Source organism: Macaca nemestrina, chromosome 9 (assembly GCF_043159975.1).
Source record: "Macaca nemestrina isolate mMacNem1 chromosome 9, mMacNem.hap1, whole genome shotgun sequence".
NCBI lineage: Eukaryota > Metazoa > Chordata > Mammalia > Primates > Cercopithecidae > Macaca > Macaca nemestrina.
In genome coordinates this window covers 23,178,412-23,198,401 of record NC_092133.1, presented here as the reverse complement: position 1 = coordinate 23,198,401, position 19,990 = coordinate 23,178,412, and the positions used below count along the sequence as shown (strand labels likewise).

General features: G+C 47.9%; 1 pseudogene; it reads right to left on the bottom strand.

Annotated features, from left to right (window-relative positions):
- Nucleotides 1-16,329: 16,329 nt before the first annotated feature.
- On the bottom strand, nucleotides 16,330-18,360 carry LOC139355980 (large ribosomal subunit protein eL43-like; annotated as a pseudogene).
- Between the last annotated feature and the right edge of the window lie 1,630 nt (nucleotides 18,361-19,990).

Genomic DNA, 19,990 nt, shown 5'->3' with positions numbered 1-19,990 from the left:
GCATTCAAGGGGCGGAAGATGTGTATGGCCTGGGGAAAGCTCCTGAGCCACTCTCCCTCAGTTTCCTTCCCTGTGAAATGGGTTCACAGTGAATACCTGTGCTGTGTTGTGGTGAAGATGGAGAACACATATCAAGCTCGTATCTGAGTTCCCAGAGCTCAACAAACATAAACTGGTATTAGCTAACGGGAGAAGAGAGAGAGAATGCCCAGGGTGGATGTGGAAGAGAGGAGTTCTTGGAGTTGCTTCCTTCCTAAAATTCTCCAGCCACTGCACTCACGGTGTGCTGTGCTGAAACTGCTGGTTGCCACCTTGCTCTCTCCACACCCTGGCAGCTCCTTGAATAGGAGCTGGGACTCATTCCCTTTGTATCCAGGAGCCTGGCACAGTGCCTGGCACAGAGCATGCACTGCATAAGTGCTTGTCGATCATTAGAGGAAGGCAAGGACTCCCCCAGTGCAGACATCTGCAGCGGTGGAGGAAGAGAGGCCTGAGAGAGGATTATTGGATTTGTTCATCAGAAGTCCCTGGTGACTGTTGGCAGTTGGGCATTGAGGGGTTAACAGGGATTCAGAGCTGCTCTGGCTGTCCCTGTCTCCTCCACAAGTCACTCCCCACCACCACCTGCCCCCCAGCAAGTGAAAAAAAATTGGGGGACAGGGAGGATCGGGCTGATTTCTCAATGAGTTTTCTAATGGACAGGCTCCCTCTCTTTCTCTCTCTCAGGCCCAGACTCGCCAACTCTGCCACCCCCTGAATTTGGTAGGGGCTCTTATCTCAGAAGCTGCTGGAAGAATTTGGCATTTTGACCCTCTTTCATCACTCCTAGGGCAGTCTGGCAGACAAAGATGGTGTACACAGCAGCTGAGCTCATTCACAGAAGCACCACACACATACAAGGCTCCTCCAAAGTGAGTCCCCCTCCCCCAGGGACCTGCATCTTTATGTCACCTGCACAGGCCTAAGGCACATGCTGCAGGGTGGATCTGACATGAGTTGGGGGTGGAGGGCCGGACTAGAACTCTGCTTCTCCTGGATCCTGGCCTTGCACAACTTCACTTGCCCTGAGGCCCGACATTGCATCCTTGGGGTTTAAGTCACCTGCACTGGGAGTCCTCAGTTGAGATGAAAATTCCCCCAGGGTGGAACACAGTTACTGTAGGGAAAAAAAAGAGCTGAGTCCCTTTGAACCCACAGGACTGGGATTTGCTGGAGGGCGAGATGCAGAAAGGGAAGGGAGTGGAAAAGTACTGCAGAAACCCTTCCTTCCTTCACACTTTGGAGTTCCACCTTTCTTTTCTTTGGTAAACATTTACTGGGTGCCAATTCCACACCAGTTGCTGAGCCAGGTGCCAGGGGCACCTAGTCTGTTCAATCCAGTCCCTTGAGGTGAGAGTGATGTAAGACTGTGTATTCATGCCTGAGAACTACAGAGGTTGAAAAGGAGTCACAGGGAAGCTGAGGGACTGGAGGGTCCTTCCCCGGCCTTCCTAACCTCCAGCCCCAGCCTTGCCAGCCCAGCCTCCATCTCAATGGTGAGGAGAAGGGGCGGGTGTGGTGGCTCACACCTGTAATCCCAGCACTTTGGGAGGCTGAGGCAGGCAGATTTCTTGAGTCCAGGAGTTCAAGACCAGTCTGGGCAACATGGTAAAACCCTATCTCTAAAAAAGAAAAAAGAAATTCTGTCTCTACCAAAATTACAAAAAATTAGCCAGACATGGTTGCACACACCTATAGTTCCAGCTGTGCAGGAGGCTGAGGTGGGAGAATCACCTGAGCCCAGGAGGTTGAGGCTGCAGTGAGCTGTGATCACACCACTGCACTTCAGCTTGGGCAACAGAGTGAGACCCTGTCTCTAAGAAAAAAAAAAAAATGGTAAGGGGTGAGGAGAAGCTGAGGGGGCACAGCAGATCAGAGCTCAGAGTCCCAGGAAACAACTGGTGGGAGGGACTTGGAAGGACCTGCTCATACCTCTTAACCCTCCAGTCCCTGAGGAGTGGGAGGTGATGAGGGGTCCCCCGGGTACCTTCTCATTGAGACAATCGCAGTCTTCCAGTGCAAAGCATCTCATCAGCCTTACTCCTAAGAGAACGATTTTCCCTCTTCCCTATCCCCAGGTGGTTCCCACGGATGCTCCTCTGCTCACCTCCACACAGGAGAGGAATGAACCTTGTTCCCAGCTGGAACCCCTCTCCAGAGTCCAGGTGAACCTCGGAAGGCACAGTTAATGCCCTTTACCTAGATCAGTGGTTCTCAAAGTGAGGTGGGAGGATCCATCATATCAGATACCTGGACCCTCATTAGAAAAGCAAATCTTAGAAAAGTAAAGGGGTGGTCCAACATGCCATTCCAACCAGCCCCCAGATGATTCTGATGCCATCCGTCTGGGAACCACTGGTCGGGAGAACAATTCAGCTAGAATTTTCTGCGTGCCTGGATGTGGAGTGGGGAGAGGGGAAGAGGAGAATCCCAGTAGCCTGGCTGGTGGCAGCAGGTGGGTTTCTCCGGAAGAAGGAGCTGGTCTGCTTCAGGGCCAGGGGTCTGCCCCTCCCTCAGGCTGGGGATTCTTGTGGTGAGCAGGTGCACTGGGGAGAGATAGACCGTGGTTTTCAGGAACTTCTTAAAGGGATCTGAAACTCCCAGAACATCAAGAGCCTTTCTTTGAAAAGATTTTAATTTAACACACAATTATCACTTGAATCTACTTTCATTGGAAACATTCAAGCCACACCAAAACAGAGATAGCAACAAGGAAAAGTCCTTCCTTGATGCCCTCAATGCTAAATCCTGTCCAGAAGCAGCCACTGACACCTGATGTTTACCCTTCAGGACCTTTAGGGACATTTATTTGTACACACAGAAGGACAGAGTCTGGGTGCTTTTACATAAAGAGGATAATGGGAAGAGGTTATGTTGGGCAACTCCCTCCTCCCTCCCTTTAACAACACGTCTTAGAACCTCTGCTTTAAATGCCTGGAAATCCAGCATCAGGCTCTCTCTGGGCCTCTTTTCAACAATATCTGGAGGGCGGTGGCTACAGGGCCAAGAAAAAAAACCATTTTAACACCACAGCAGAGCACCCCACCCTTTTCCTGAATACCTCCACCATCTGCTGTCCATGCCTACCCTGTGACTGCACACACACACTGACGCTGGTCTGGTTTAAGGAAACCCTTCCCAGTCCTCACCCAGCGTGGCAACCCCTGACCTCACAGGCAGCACAGCGCTGAGGCACTGGGGCCTCCTTTTGCTCCAGACAGAAATTCCTTGGCCCGGAGAAGGCCCTCTCTGGAGTCCCAGGACAAACGGGCGTTGGAAGGGCTGTGTCACCACTGAGAGTTGTGCGTGTTTGCATGTACATTTACCCTGGGCGGGAGTTCAGAGCTTTCCTTTTGATTCCCATAGGCCTCTGGTACTCTATACAGGATGAAAACCAAGCTGTACGTTGATTGCCTCTTACTGGGTTTTCTAATTTACAGTCGAATGCTTGGGAGTCAGCCAGCTCTTGGGAAAATGGCGGCCTCCCCCTCCCTGAAAGCTCAGGCCTGGGTTCAGGGCGTCCTCTCTCTAAATGGCAGAGCAAGAGGGAGGAAAAGCTGAAGATGAGAGAAAGAGTGAGGCAGATGGGCAACCCAAGTGTCCTGGGTGGAACAGTATCCCCCCAACATTCATGTCCTTCCCCAAACCTCAGAATGTGACCTTATATGGAAATAGGGCATTGCAGATGTGATTAATTTGAGGTTATACTGAGTGGGGTGGGCCTTTAATCCAGTATGACTGGAGTCTTTATAAGGAGAGAGTAGAGGCTGGGAGCGGAGGCTCATGCCTGTAATCCCAGCACTTTGGGAGGCCGAGGCAGGCAGATCACGAGGTCAGGAGATCGAGACCATCCTGGCTAATATGGTGAAATCCCATCTCTACTAAAAATACACACACACAAAATTAGCCAGGCATGGTGGTAGGTGCCTGTAGTCCCAGCTACTAGGGAGGCTGAGGCAGGAGAATGGTGTGAACCTGGGAAGCGGAGCTTGCAGTGAGCTGAGTTCACACCACTGCACTCCAGCCTGGGCAACAGAGCAAGACTCCATCTCAAAAAAAAAAAAAAAAATTAGCTGGGCATGGTGGCGGGCGCCTGTAGTCCCAACTACTTGGGAGGCCGAGTCAGGAGAATCATTTGAACCTGGGAGGCAGAGGTTGCAGTGAGCTGAGATTTCACCACTGCACTCCAGCCTGGGCAACGAAGCAAGACTCCATCTAAAAAAAAAAAAAAAAAAAAAAAAAGGGAGAGGAGAACGGACGCAGAAGACACCGAGGGGAGAACGCCATGTGAAGATGGAGGCAGACACAGGAGTGATACCTCTACAAGCAGAGAACATACAGGGCTGCCGGCAACCACTAGAAGCCAGGAGCGTGGCCTGGAGCAGACCCTCCACCAGGACCTCCGGCGGGAGCCCTGCTGACACCTTGAGTTCAATGCTGGCCCCAGAATTGTGAGAGAGACATCTCTGTTTTAAGCCACTCACGTGGTTAGTAGTACTTTGTCACAGGAGCCCCAGGAAATGCATATACCAAAGTAGGGGGAGCAAAAAAAGCAGAGCTCAGTCATGACTTCTGGGGAGACCCTGAAGCCCCCACAGAGTCCCCAGCATTCAGCGCCTGAAAGGGCAGGGCCCCTTCGGGTCAAAGAGTCTGCCCTGTGCTCACTCAGTTGTGCAGGCAGCTCCCAGCCCGGAGAGAGAGTTCCCTAATAAACAGGCAAACCAAACCCATGTTCCCTCCAGGCCCTCGAGTCACCTGCCACTTGGCAATGAGAGGACGTCAGCCCAGTTCCTGGCTGGCGGCTCTGACAGGCGCCCATCTGCTCCGGAAGTGTCCGGCCTGGATAAACAGAGCCAGGCTCTGCCTCCCACGGCCGACCCAGCCAGGTCAAGCGGAAGCCCAGGGCCTCAGGCCTCAGGTCTCCCAGGGGTCACTTTCCACCCTGACCTGATCACAGCTGGCTACCCCAGCAGGAACAGGCATCCCTGGAAAACGGCAGTGAAGACACGGGAAAGGAAGAGTTGGAGACCTACCTCCCAGGCCACTTCCCTGGATATCTGCTGGGCCCAAGGTCACTGCCTCTCCCATCTGCCCCCCTCCTCACTCACGCCCACATAAAGCCATCTGCCACCCTCGCCCCCTGGCAGGCACCACAGCCTCATGACTCAGCACCCAGCCCAGAGCTGCTCTGTGGGTGGCCACTCCGGAACCTTGCAGAGAGGGAGGTGCTAGGAAGGGGGTTTGAGCGGGGGTGGGTGGAGGCAGAATACACGTGCAGACCCCAGGTGGCTGTTCACAGAGCGCCAAACCCTGACAGCACTGCCTTCATCCGGTTTTGCAGGCAACCACCTCTCCAGCAGAGGTGTTGCCTAAAATATCATGGCCTAATTGACATGCACCTGATCAGTTCCGCTTTCCCTCCAGGCTTCCCCACTCGTTCTCGAGGTCCTGATCCCAGGCCATGCTGGGACCCTTTCTCCGGTTCCATCCTTGCTTCTTGTTGTGCCTTCCCCACCTCCTTGCAGCCCCTGGAACACATCCCTGGAACAGCTAATTCACCCCCACACACCCCTGAGTAGATAAAGGCCCACAAATGTACTGGAGACTTCATGTCATCCTTTGAGCAAGGGGCTTGACCCCAAGTGCCCTCCCCAAAACACTTGGGGTAATGGTGACACCGTAGGTGCCATTCTGGGGAAGGGAGAGAGTGAGGGTGGAGGATGTCATCCCCACAGTGGCAGGGCAAGAGACAGGTCCCCGCCCCAGGAATCTTGGGCAGGTGGTTCCAGGTTCCGTTCTGAGTCAGGCATTCTTTATACCTGTTGCTTTCGCCCATGGTGGCTTGGCCCCTGGAAGATCAGGATTTGAGGCCAAGCCCCAACCCTGAGGGTGAGGATAGGGCCCGAGTGGGAGCTGTGTTTCCTCTGCTGTTGCTGAGACCCATCCACAGGGTCACTGCCCCTCTATAGCCTTTCAGGCCAGAAGGGAGATGTAGCCACTTAGCCTCATAGCTGAAGACAGGTCCTCAGGATTTGGCCCTGGTTCTGTCCCTTCCCAGGTAGCCCCCTGTGGGGTCAGATTCTCCTGGAGAGCCAGGCAAGGGTGCCCCTACTTCTTCCCAGCCCTGTTCCCTCCTAACCAAGTCTGCAGTCTCCCTTCATTTCCTAATGGTTGTTTTAACTGCTGGGAACCTCAAGGAAACAGGCATTGCCTAACAAAAACAAAGAATCCTGGGAAATTTCAAGAAACTTCAAAATTGTAGCCGGAAGAGCCCAACCACACTTGAATCCCAGTTCTGCAGCTATGTGTGAACCTGAGCCAGACACCCTCTCCGTGGCTGGGTTTCCTCAATTCTATGAACAGGATAACAAGGGCACCTGCCCCAAAGGACTGTTATGATGCTGAAATGAGGCAAAGAATTGTGAAAAGGCACAATTTGAGACAGTCTGGTTCCTTGGTAGAAATGGACACAGTTCAGTAATAGCAATAATTAATAATCATCACGGCGACTGTTCCTTTACATGTTCTGTGTTGACATGAGCGTCAAGCATTGTGTGGAGGGGGGTTTCAGCTGCACTAACCTTCCTAAGATCTGTGTACTTTGTTCCAGTCTTTCTTCCCACACTCTTTTTCAGGAGACAGTTCAACTCTCCCAGAGTCACCCCTTTCCCGCATTTACACCCCCCCTTTCCCCCTAGGCCCTGGGCTATTTTCCAGGCCACCCCCTGCCCCCCACTCTAGGGAGAGTCTCCCAGGAATTTGCCCTGCTTCCCAGAACAGGAAGGTGGGCAGAAAACAACCCAGCTGGAAAATCAGAGTACATGTTTCCGTACAACTTCTTCAGAATGATAGACTTCTAGAACAAACAAAAAGCTCCATTCAGGAGCCGCTCTCTATTTTGCCCTGGTACTCCCAGCCTGCCCCACTGCACAGTGCAGAAAACGTGATGTTCCTGAGGCCACACAGAGAGTAAGCAGCAAAGACTCCAGCAACATGTGGCACTTGCAATGCATGTACTGCATCCATTCACTTCGTAAACACCCGTGGTGCTGACGTCATGCTCTACGGTGATCAATACCAAAAACGCCCATGTGCTCAGTGCATTGACATTCGACGAAGAGGGCTCAGAGCCCAAACAAATCAACAAGGCAATTGCCAAGACTAACAAATGCCGTGAAGAAAATGCATTCTGGTGGTGTGGGACGGAGGGATAGGTGGATTCAGGGGAGGGAGACTTCTCTTCACCTAGAGTAGTCAGAGAGGCCTCTCTGAAAGGTGACACTGAGTCGAGAACTGAACGATGAGACACAGCTCAGGAAGGTCTTGGGGAACAGGCGTCATACTCGGGGAGCAGCGAATGCAAGGGTCCTGGTGCAGGAATGTGTTCGTTCTCTTTCAGGAACAGGACAATCAGTATAGTTGGAGCAGAGCCCATGAGGAGAGGTAGGAGAGGCAAGGAAGACAGCCTCATAGCCACTGTAATGGGCTTGGATTGGATCCTAACAGTGACAGGCTAGGAGGGTTTTAAGTAGGGCAATGACCATTATGCCTTATGGCCTAGAAAGATCACTCCGGTGGCTGTGAATGGCTCAAAAAGGGCAAGAAGTTCCAAGGAAGCTGTGGTGGCCTGGACCATGGTGCCAGCTGTGAGGTGCAGGGAGGTGAGAAGCAAAGACCTTCATCCTAACGCACCTGAAGTGCTTAGTTAGCACTGAGCCTGGCAGCCACTGAATTATGAGTGATGGCCCCTCCAGAGATGGGGGCCTGAGGAGGAGGTGCTGGGGGCTAGATGTGGCCACAGGTAGCAGTGACAGGGACTGGGGAGACTGCCTTTCCTGGGCTTAAGACTACAGGCAGCCTCCAGAGGTAGCAAATGTCACCGACTCTGGAGCCCACATCCTACTTTGGTTCTCTGAAGCCTGTGTCATCTTCCCATTCTTCAAAGGTCATTCTCAGAGCTACTCTCTGTGACATAGAAGCATTCTAGAAATAAAAACCTGCCAGTAATTAGAATGGAAGTAGCTTACGTATTTTTTATATTCCAAAATTGTGTTTACATTATACAAACGCATAAAAATTTCAAGTGCAAGAGCACACAGTGAAAAATAATTCTCCCTCCACCTCTGTCCTCCCTCCCTGGAAAAAATTCTCTGTTTTCTACTCATTCTTTTTCCAGAAAAATTCTCCGCACACACACACACACAAAATTACATCCTATTTTTAAACATAAAGATCGCATACATACTGTTTTGTACCCTTTTTCACACACACACAAATATTTCTTGAAGATCATTTCTTATCAGTCCACGGACCACAATCTCAGTCTTTTTAGTGGGTACATACTATACCATAGAATAGCTGTGTTAGAGAGGAAAGTGGACATTTAGATGGTTTCGGGATTTAACTACTATAAGGAATGTCACAAAAAAACTCCCCATATGTAGTCTTTGGTATTTTCATTGCACAAATTCCATTTGAACCATGGTTCAAAAGATAAATTATAGGTTTTGTTTTCACAAATACTGACAAATTGCCCTTGGGAACAGTTGGATTAATTCACCCTGACCCCCACTGCCAGCTGACTCCGAGGGCATGCCCTTCACAATGTCAACATAGGCATGGTCCAAATGTTTCATGACACCTTACAATATAATTTTTTTTTGAGACAGAGTCTTGTTCTGTCACCCAGGCTGAAGTGCAGTGGCTTGATCTTAGCTCACTACAACCTCCCACTCCTGGGTTCAAGTGATTCTCCTGCCTTAGCCTCCCAAGTAGCTGGAACTATAGGCACACGTCCCCATGCCTTATTAATTTTTTTTTTTTTTTGTATTTTTGGTAGAGATGGGATTTTGCCATGTTGCCCAGGTTGGTCTCAAACTTCTGAGCTCAAGCAATCCTCCCACCTTAGCCTCCCAAGGGATTGCAGGCATTAGCCACTACACCTGGCCTGTAACTGTACTTTTTAAGGGTAAGCACACCTGTATAGGTGTTGTGGGTGTTATCACCCCCATTTTGTAGACCAGGAAGCACATGACACCCACCCCAGGGCACAAAGCCAGTGGGGTGGAAAGCAGGGGCCAGGTGGGGGAGTGGCTGCCTCCACAGATACTAGGACTCTGGCAGTCAAGACACAGTACACAGGTCGGAAGCCAAGAGACAGGGCAATGGTCAGGTCCGTAAACCCACTCCACCAGGACCAGGGACACAGAACTGTCTATTCTGTACCCCTGCCTGTGCCAGCCTGAGGCCTGGATGTGGGTGTCGATTAGCCATACTAGGGCAATGGGAAGTAGGCCACTTGCTGGAGGAGTAGGGAGTTTAGGAGTAGAGATAAGAAGTTTCCTTTCTTCCCACCATGAACAGGTTGGCGGCTGCAAAACAGGAAAATGCAGGCTCCATTAAAAGGAGAGAGAGAAAAAGAGAGGCCCCTGTCAATAAACCACAGTAGCCAAATGAACCTAAGTTTAGCATCACTCTCTAACCCTGTATGAGAGCCTCTTGACTGCCGATTCTTCTAATGGGCTCCACTTCCGTGAACTCAAAGGTAATGGAATGAGTTTCAGCAAAAACTACGCTCTAAATAAAGCAATACAATCAGAGCTGCTGACCTTCGACAGAAAACTCTTCTTACAGGCTCTGGACTTGAAAAGAAGTAAAGAATGTGCTCTTTGTGAGGGTGCATTTGTGTGTGTGTGTGTGTATGTGTGTGTGTGTAGACTAAATTTTAGGTATGGATGAAAACAGTAAAAAAAAAAGTTTCTATCATGTTACTAGGACTTGCTTGTTTGAAAAAAAAAAAAAAAAAAAAAAACCTTAAAGAAAAATGTTAGTGTAAAGAGGGCAGGGAAACATGGCTGTTTGAAACCAACATCAGGGCCCATATGGGTGTAGGACTTACTATTCATAGATAGGATTTCCGTGGGTTTTCAAGGCTGGCCTCCAAGGCTCATGCAACCTGCCCCTCCTGGGTTCAAGTGATCCTCCTACCTCAGCCTCCCGAGTAGCTGGAACTACAGGCACAAGTCCCCACGCCTGGTTGTTATTATTATTATTATTATTATTATTATTTTGTGGTTTTGGTAGAGATGGGGTTTCGCCATATTGCCCGGGATGGTCTCAAAATCCTGATTTCCTGATTTTTGGCAATCAAGAAAGTCTCCTACAGAGTGCTGCAGCAGAGCTAGGCATGAGGCCCCTAAAACAGGCACATACTAGAAGCTTGTGTCCAGACAGGGCTTGCTGAGCACTGTGGGTCACAACCAAGCGGCCATGAAGGCCCCCAGGGGTCCCAGATAATTGGATCAAAGAAGCCCAGAGCCTATGGCCATCACCGCCGGTCTGAGATGCTGGAGTTTCAGTCATTCATCTTTCTGAGTGAAGATGGTGTCTGTGCTCTCCAACTTTCTGATTGTCTTACATGCCACCTACACACTCCATCCATTCCACTGTCTCAGGCAGTCAATAAATAAATTATCTTTGAGCCCATTACAAATCAGGGGCACTAGTGGTGGTGAGAGGTTGGTGATGGGGACTTTTACAGGGATGGTGGGGAGTATAAGTGGCTTTGGAAAACAACTGGGCATTATCTTGTAACACTGAAGTTGCACACACCAATGACCCAGCAATTACTTCCACTCCTAAAATGATGCCTTGGAAACTCTTGCACATGTATGAAAAGCCTTCACAAGGATCTTCAAAGAAGCATTGTTCATAATCGTAAAATTATGAAAATTCCAGATGTCCTCTGACTGGAGAAGGAATGAATTGAGATCTCTTCCCACAATGTAATATTATGCAGTAGTGAGAAATGAATGCACTAGAGTTACAATGAATCAGATGGACGATGGCCGGGCGTGGTGGCTCGCGCCTGTAATCCCAACACTTTGGGAGGCCGAGGCAGGTGGATCACTTGAGCCCAGGAATTTGAGACCAGCCTGGCCAACATGGTGAAACCCTGTCTCTACAAAAACTATGAAAATTAGGCCAGGCGCGGTGGCTCATGCCTGTGATCCAGCACTTTGGGAGGCCAAGGCGGGCAGAACACTTGAGGTTAGGAATTCAAGACCAGCCTGACCAACATGGTGAAACCTCGTCTCTACTAAAAATACAAAAATTAGCCAGGCGTGGTGGCAGGCACCTGTAATCCTAGCTACTCAGGAGGCTGAGGCAAGAGAATCGCTTGAATCCAGGAGGTGGAGGTTGCAGTGAGCCGAGATCGCGCCACTACACTCCAGCCTGGGTGACAGGGCAAGACTCTGTTTCAAAAAAGTAAACAAACAAACAACAGCAGCAGCAACAACAACAACAAACAAATAAAACAAAAAAACCCCAGAAACTTAGAAGTGCTGGATCCTTGGGTTTTTTATAATTAAAAAAAATTTTTTTAAAGATGAATGAATCTTGAAACAAATGATGCATAAAAAAATGAGTTTCAGAAGACTACAATACACTATAAAATAAAAATGCACTTTATTTTTCTAAAGCTTAAAAATAAGCAAAGATAAACCTTTTCTAAATAAATCATATAAACGTCTTAAAACTTTTTTACAGCAAGAGATTTTGAGCATCAAATTTAGGACAGTTGTTACCTCAGAGGGGCAAACAGATATGGCATGAGGAGGTCAATGGTTTCAGTCACATTCTAGTTGTTGTGCCACATAGTAGGTTACAAGTCTTTGTTTCATTATGTTTTATTAATTACAAGTATTCTTTTATAAAAAAAAAAAAAAACAACTTTTTTTTTTTTTTGAGACGGAGTCTTGCTCCTTCACCCAGGCTGGAGTATAGTGGCACGGTCTCGGCTCACCGCAAGCTCTGCCTCCCAGGTTCACGCCATTCTCTTGCCTCAGTCTCCCTAGTAGCTGGAGCTACAGGCGCCCGCCACCACATCTGGCTAATTTTTTGTATTTTTAGTAGAGACGGGGTTTCACCATGTTAGCCAGGATGGTCTTAATCTCCTGACCTCGTGATCCGCCTGCCTCGACCTCCCAAAGTGCTGGGATTACAGGCGTGAGCCACTGCACCTGACCAAAAAACAACATTTTAAAAGAAAGAAATACTGCATTACTCCTGCTATGAAGGAGAATGCTATCTATTTGAGAAGCCAGATGCACAAACCAACAAAAAGCATTTTTGTATGTCAAAATACAAGACAAGATCTCTATGAATGTCGATACATGTTTGGACTCTGGTTTTTTTAGACATTTGCAACATTTAATGTGAAATTATAATTGTTTCATATTGTTTCCTGAAGATATTGATACAGTGTAGGTCAAATGAAACACCAAAAGTAGAATAGAAGAGGCAGTATATGTATATCCTTTAGTATAGCCTATACCTTTAGAAGCTTTAAAAAAATTTTTTTTTGAGACGGAGTCTGTCACCCAGGCTGGAGTGTGGTGGTATGATCTCAGCTCACTGCAAGCTCTGCCCCCTGGGTTCACGCCATTCTGCCTCAGCCTCCCGAGTAGCTGGGACTACAGGTGCCCGCCACCATGCCCAGCTAATTTTTTGTATTTTTAGTAGAGACGGGGTTTCACCGTGTTAGCCAGGATGGTCTCGATCTTCGGACCTCATGATCCGCCCACCTCGGCCTCCCAAAGTGCTGGGATTACAGGCATGAGCCACCGCACCCAGCCTTTTCCTTCCTTCCTTCCTTCCTTCCTTCCTTCCTTCCTTCCTTCCTTCCTTCCTTCCTTCCTTCCTTCCTTCCTTCCTTTTTTCTTTCTAATATACTTTAAGTTCTAGGGTACATGTGCACAGCGTGCAGCTTTGATACATAGGTATACATGTGCCATGTTGGTTTGCTGCACCCATTAACTTGTCATTTACATTTGGTATTTCTCCTAATGCTATTCCTCCCCCAGACTCCCACCCCCTGACAGGCCCTGGTGTGTGATCTTCCCTGCCCTGTGTCCAAGTGATCTCATCGTCCTATTCTCACCTATGAGTGAGAACATGCAGTGTTTGGTTTTCTGTCCTTGTGATAGTTTGCTGAGAATGATGGTTTCCAGCTTCATCCATGTCCCTGCAAAGGACAGGAACTCATCCTTTTTTATGGCTGCATAGTATTCCATGGTGTATATGTGCCACATTTTCTTAATCCAGTCTATCATTGATGGACATTTGAGTTAGTTCCAAGTCTTTGCTATTGTGAATAGTGCCGCAATAAACATACGTGTGCATGTGACTTTATGGTAGCATGATTTATAATCCTTTGGGTATATACCCTCCCTGGAAAAAAATTCTCTGTTTTCTACTCATTCTTTTTCCAGAAAAATTCTCAGCACACATACACACAAAATTACAACCTTCTGTCTCGTTGATCTGTCTAATATTGATAGTGGGGTGTTAAAGTCTCCCATTATTAATGTGTGGGAGTCTAAGTCTCTTTGTAGGTCTCTAAGGACTTGCTTTATGAATCTGGGTGCTCCTGTATTTGGTGCATATATATTTAGGATAGTTCGCTCTTCTTGTTGAATTGATCCCTTTACCATTATGTAATGGCCTTCTTTGTCTCTTTCGATCTTTGTTGGTTTAAAGTCTGTTTTATCAGAAACCAGGATTGCAACCCCTGCTTTTTTTTGCTTTCCATTTGCTTGGTACATCTTCCTCCATCCCTTTATTTTTGAGCCTATGTGCGTCTTTGTGTGTGAGATGGGTCTCCTGAATACAGCACACTGATGGGTCTTGACTCTACCCAATTTGCCAGTCTGTGCCTTTTAATTGGGGCATTTAGCCCATCTACATGTAAGGTTAATATTATGTGTGAATTTGATCCTGTCATTATGATGTTTGCTGGTTATTTTGCCCATTAATTGATGCAGTTTCTTCACAGCATCAATTGTCTTTACCATTTGGCATGCTTTTGCAGTGGTTGGTACTGGTTGTTTCTTTCCATATTTAGTGTTTCCTTCAGGAGCTCTTGTAAGGCAGGCCTGGTGGTGACAAAATCTCTCAGCATTTGCTTGTCTGTAAAGGATTTCATTTCTCCTTCACTTATGAAGCTTAGTTTAGCTGGCTATGAAATTCTGGGTTGAATATTATTTTTTTTAAGAATGTTGACTATTGGCCCCCACTCTCTTCTGGCTTGTAGAGTTTCTGCCGAGAGATCTGCTGTTAGTCTGATGGGTTTCCCTTTGTGGGTAACTCGACCTTTCTCTTTGGCTGCCCTTAACACTTTTTCCTTCATTTCAACCTTGGTGAATCTGACAATTATGTGTCTTTGGGTTGCTCTTCTCGAGGAGTATCATGTGGTGTTCTCTGTATTTCCTGAATTTGAATGTTGGCCTGCCTTGCTAGGTTGGGGAAGTTCTCCTGGATAATATCCTGAAAAGTGTTTTCCAACTTGATTCCAGTCTCCCCATCACTTTCAAGTACACCAATCAAACGTAGATTTGGTCTTTTCACATAGTTCCATATTTCTTGGAGACTTTGTTTGTTTCTTTTTATTCTTTTTTCTCTAACCTTGTCTTCTCACTTTATTTCATTAATTTGATCTTCAATCACTGATACCCTTTCTTCCACTTGATTGAATCAGCTATTGAAGCTTTTGTATGCATCACGAAGTTCTCATGCCATGGTTTTCAGCTCCATCAGGTCATTTAAGGTCTTCTGCATACTGTTTATTCTACTTAGCCATTCGTCTAATCTTTTTTCAAGGGTTTTAGTGATGGGTTTGAACATCCTCCTTTAGTTCAGGGAAGTTTGTTATTACCAACCTTCTGAAGCCTACTTCTGTCAGCTTGTCAAAGTCATTCTCCAACCAGCTTTGCTCTGTTGCTGGCGAGGAGCTGCAATCCTTTGGAGGAGAAGAGATACTCTGATTTTTAGAATTTTCAGCTTTTCTGCTCTAGTTTCTCACCATCTTTGTGGTTTTATCTACCTCTGGTCTTTGATATTAGTGACCTACAGATGGGGTTTTGGTGTAGATGACCTTTTTGTTGATGTTGATGCTATTCCTTTCTGTTTATTAGTTTTCCTTCTAACAGTCAGGTCCCTCAGCTGCAGGTCTGTTGCAGTTTGCTGGAGGTCCGTTCCAGACACTGGATCACCAGCAGAGGCTGCAGAACAGCAAATATTGCAGAACAGCAAATATTGCTGCCTGATCCTTCCTCTGGAAGCTTTGTCCCAGAGGGGCAGCCACATATATGAGGTGTCTGTCAGCCCCTACTGGGAAGTGTCTCCCAGTTAGGCTACACGGGGGTCAGAGACCCACTTGTGGAGACAGTCTGTCCATTCTCAGATCTCAAATGCCGTGCTGGGAGAACCACTGCTCTCTTCAGAGCTGTCAGACAGGGACATTTAAGTCTGCAGAAGTTGTCTGCTGCCTTTTGTTCGGCTATATTCTGCCCACAGAGGTGGAGTCTAGAGGCAGTAGGCCTTGTTGAGCTGTGATGGGCTCTGCCCAGTTTGAGCTTCCCAGCTGCTTTGTTTACCTACTCAAGTCTCAGCAATGGCTGTCACCCCTCCTGCAGTGAGGCTTCCCCCTCGCACATCGATCTCAGACTTCTGTGCTAGCAGTGAGCAAGGCTCCCCAGGCGTGGGACCTGCTGAGCCAGGCACAGGAGAGAATCACCTTGTCTGCCGGCTGCTAAGACCTTGGGAAAAGTGCAGTATTTGGGCAGGAGTGCCCCATTTTTCCAGGTACAGTCTGTCATGGCTTCCTTTGGCTAGGAAAGGGAAATCCCCGACTCCTTGTGCTTCCTGGGTGAGGTGATGCCCCGCCCCGCTTCAGCTCACCCTCTATGGGCTGCACCCACTGTCCAACCAGTCCCAGTGAGATGAACCAGGTACCTCAGTTGGAAATGCAGAAGTCACCCATCTTCTGTGTTGATCTTGCTGGGAGCTGCAGACCGGAGCTGTTCCTATTCGGCCATCTTGGAGCCCTTTTTTTTTTAGAGACAGAGTCTCACTCTGTCGCCCAGGCTGGAGTGCAGTGGCACCATCTCAGCTCACTGCAACCTCTGCCTCCCAGGTTCAAGCAATTCTCATGCCTGTGTCTCCCAAGTAGCTGGGATTACAGTGCACCACCACGCCTAATTTTTGTATTTTTAGTAGATATGGGGTTTCTTTATGTTGGTCAGGCTGGTCTTGAACTCCTGGCTCCAAGTAATCCACCTGCCTCGGCTGCCCAAAATGCTGGGATTACAGGCATGAGCCACTGCGCCCAGACTAGAAAGATTTTTTTAAAAATATTAACTGTAATTTCAAAACTAAAGTTTGCAGTTTGCTCCAATGTACCTCAAAGTCAAACTGGCAGGAACAGACTTATACAAACCTAATACACATACCTAACTTGGAAGGCTTATATTCTTATGCCATATTTTATCATCTGACTACTTAAAAAAGGGACTGAATTACAAGAATCCATCTCAGCATGCTTCTCCAATACATCAGTAGTGACATAATGCAAACATCAGAATGTCTAATAAAGTAACAAGCCAAATCAATTTTGTTCAATAAATTAACCCATTTATTATAGGCCAGTGATGTCTCAAAGAGTAGAGGAGCCTCTACTGGTCTTGCAATTCCTTCAGTCTTCTGATGGCAGACTTTACCCTAGCTTTGGAAGTGGTATTGTAGGTCCAGGCACTGCTAGGTACTGTCTTCATGCAGGAACCACAGTGCCAGATCTTCACAACTCAATTCTTCATCTTGTTTTTGCCAGAGAAAGAGCAAGTATACTTGGTGTGCTGGCTGATTTCAATTTTCTTCACCATTTTCTGGAGGGAGGCCCATAGCGGGTCCCATATTTACTGATGATTCCAACTTTCTTGGTGCGTTTAGCCCTGTGAACTAGGTCTAAGCCCAGGAAGACATGTTTGGACTCTTAATTGCAAGTGATCGAAACCAAATTCAAACTAGTTTGAGTAAAAGTAGCCAGTAAGTAAATAATAAGTAAGTAAATAAATAAACTGACTGATTAGTTTAGGTGGGGCTGGTGTCAAGGTCTCTAAAAACTGAAATAATGAGCAGATCACTTCCTTATTCTCTCTGCTTCTCTCTGTGTATTGGCTTCACTTTCTCCCACGTCATATAGGTAGCCTCTATCTAGAAAGGGGAAGAGAAGCAGGAATGCAGGTAGCTCCAGCCTGGCTTCCATCAAGCCAGCTTAGCAAACCCAAACCAAAGAGTTTTTCTTTTTTTCTCCATATGCTCCATATAAAAAAGAATCCCAGGGAAGGATTGTGATTGGCCTGCTTTGGGTCACATGCCTAACCCTGGACCAACCACCCTGGCCAGGAGAAAAGGTACTGTGTGAGTGGCAGCCCCAACTAGTCTCAGAAAGTGGAGGAGGGGCTATTCCCAGGGAAAAGGAGTGCGGTTCACAGAGGAAGGAGGGGAAGGGATGCTGGAAGACAAACAACAAACATGGCAGATGTCCCCTCCAGTGGCTCAGTCAGCACAAGGGAACAGGAGCTCAGGGAAGTGGGGACAGCAGTGAGGCTCTTTGGAAGAGAAGATCTTGCCAGTGTGAACTGAAGGAGGAGCAGCACTTGGAGTCTTTCAGGAGAGAGAAAGAAAGGCAGCTCCTGCCAGACCCTGGAGACTGGAGATTGTGTAATGCAGGAATGACTCCAGGAGCCTCTGAGGGAGCCATTGCAATTGTTCTGTGGGCTGGTCCAGAGTGTAAAAACCAACCCTGATGGGAGGGATTCCCTGGAAATGGAAAATAGGTATGCAGAAGGCAGAACACAGGATGTTGCGGAAGCCCAGGGGCCGCCCCCACACAGGCCCAGGGCTGACTCAAGCAGACGTCTGGGGTCATGGAGCAGGCAGACTGGAGGCAAGTTGGGAACAGAACACAGTTCTGGACCAGGAACTCTTCCTTCTAGAAGGAGTTACCTAGAAGGATGGTTTCCATCTGTGATCTGTGCTGATCTGGCTCACCACCCCCAGACTGTAGCTCTCAGCAATCCCATGCTCAGAGGATGTGCTGGAGGGGTGCCCTCAGCATGGGACTAGTGCCCAGCAGGCACTCTTTTACAGTCTAAGGGGAGGCTGTGACCTCCAGATCCAAGTGTTCCTGCATTAGAGAAAAGTAGGATGGGGGATACGGGGTACCAAACTCCATTAGATCAACAACGCCATGTGTCATTTAAGAGCCCAGCACTCTAGAGTTCGCCCTGGATTAGAATCACCTGTTCTGCCGCCTAACAAATAAGTGACTTGAGCAACTTGTCTCAACTCTCTAAGTCTCAGCATCCCAATGAGTAAAATGCCCCTAATACAGTAGGAGTACCTACCTGAGAAGTGATTGTGCAGCTCAGGTGAGACAAGATTATGGTTGGCATGACATTCTCCATTGAGGTTTGCCATAGTTATGGCCATGATTTCATCATTTAAAGAGTCTCTGAGGTCACAGTCATGAGCCCTCAGACAGTGCAGACGGCCACCCAGAGGCTAGATGATCTCTTGTTAAGAACACTGTAGAGCAGGGGTGTCCAATCTTTTGGCTTCCCTGGACCACACTGGAAGAAGAATTGCCTTGGGCCACACATAAAATACATTAACACTAATGATAGCTGATGAACTAAAAAAAAAAAAAAGAAAGAAAAAAAAAAAGAAAGAAAATCACAAAAAACTTTTTTTTTTTTTGAGATGGAGTTTTGCTCTTGTTGCCCAGGCTGGAGTGCAATGGCATGATCTTGGCTCACTGCAACCTCCGCCTCCCAGGTTCAAGTGATTCTCCTGCCTCAGCTTCCCTAGTAGCTGGGATTACAGGCGTGCACTACCATGCTACCTAATTTTGTATTTTTAGTAGAGATGGGATTTCACCATGCTGGTCAGGCTGGTCTTGAACTCCTGACCTCAGGTGATCAGCCTGCCTCAGCCTTCCAAAGTGTTGGGATTACAGGCGTTAGCCACTGTGCCTGGCAAAAATCTCATAACTTTTAAGAAAGTTTATGAATTTGTGTTGGGCCATGTTCAAAGCCGTCCTGGGCTTCATGCAGCTCATGGGCCACGGGTTGGATAAGTAGCTGGGACTGTAAGCATGAGCCACCATGACCAGCTCCATTACCCTTTTATGTTCTTCCTCTCTCTCTCTCTCTTTTTTTTTTTTTTTCCCTCGAGATAGAGTCTCACTCTGTCATCCAAACTGGAATGCAGGGATGTGATCATGGCTCACTGTAGCCTTGACCCCCTGGGCTCAATCAGTCCTCCTACCTCAGCCTCCTGAGTAGCTGGGACTAAAGGAGTGCGTCACCATGCCTGGCTAATTTGTGTGTGTGTGTGTGTGTGTGTGTGTGTGTGTGTGTGTGTGTGTGAGAGAGAGAGAGAGAGATAGGGTTTCATCATATTGCCCAGGCTGGTCTCAAACCCCTGGACTCAGCGATCTACCTGCTTTGGCCTTCCAAAGTGTTGGGATTACAGCCATGCGCCATAGCTGCTCCTGGACTATGGTCTTCCTCTCATAACTCTCTGATATTAATTAATGTATATTACCTTATTGTCTGATCCCTTTCTGGAGTATAAGCTCACTGAGTACAGAGACCTGTCTCACCATGGTCTCCCTAGCCTAGCCTGGCACATGACAGAAGCTGAAATATTAATGGGATGAACAAATGAAGAACGATCTGTAACACTCAGGCCTTGCATTTCATCTGAGGCTCAAAGAGATGGAGTTTGTCCAGAGATTGCAGGCTCTGAGCCCTCACATCTCCCATGACCTTATTTCCATCTAGTTTCTCTGGGGTCCTGGGTGTGAAGTCCTAGCTCAAGTCAAGACATGAAGACATCAGAGCTGGGTACCACCTCTTGCGCCCTAATTGTACCCTAGCCCTCTCTGGGGTTCCTGCAGTCCTTCCGGAACCTCTGCGTGGGACTGAGGCTAGGCAGCTGGTGCTTGGCTAGAAAAGCTATCAGTTGATCAATGAATATTTGCAGAGAGCCTCCTGCAGGTTCACCCCAGGCCTAAAGTGAAGGCAGAATGTCTTGAAATCTGCTG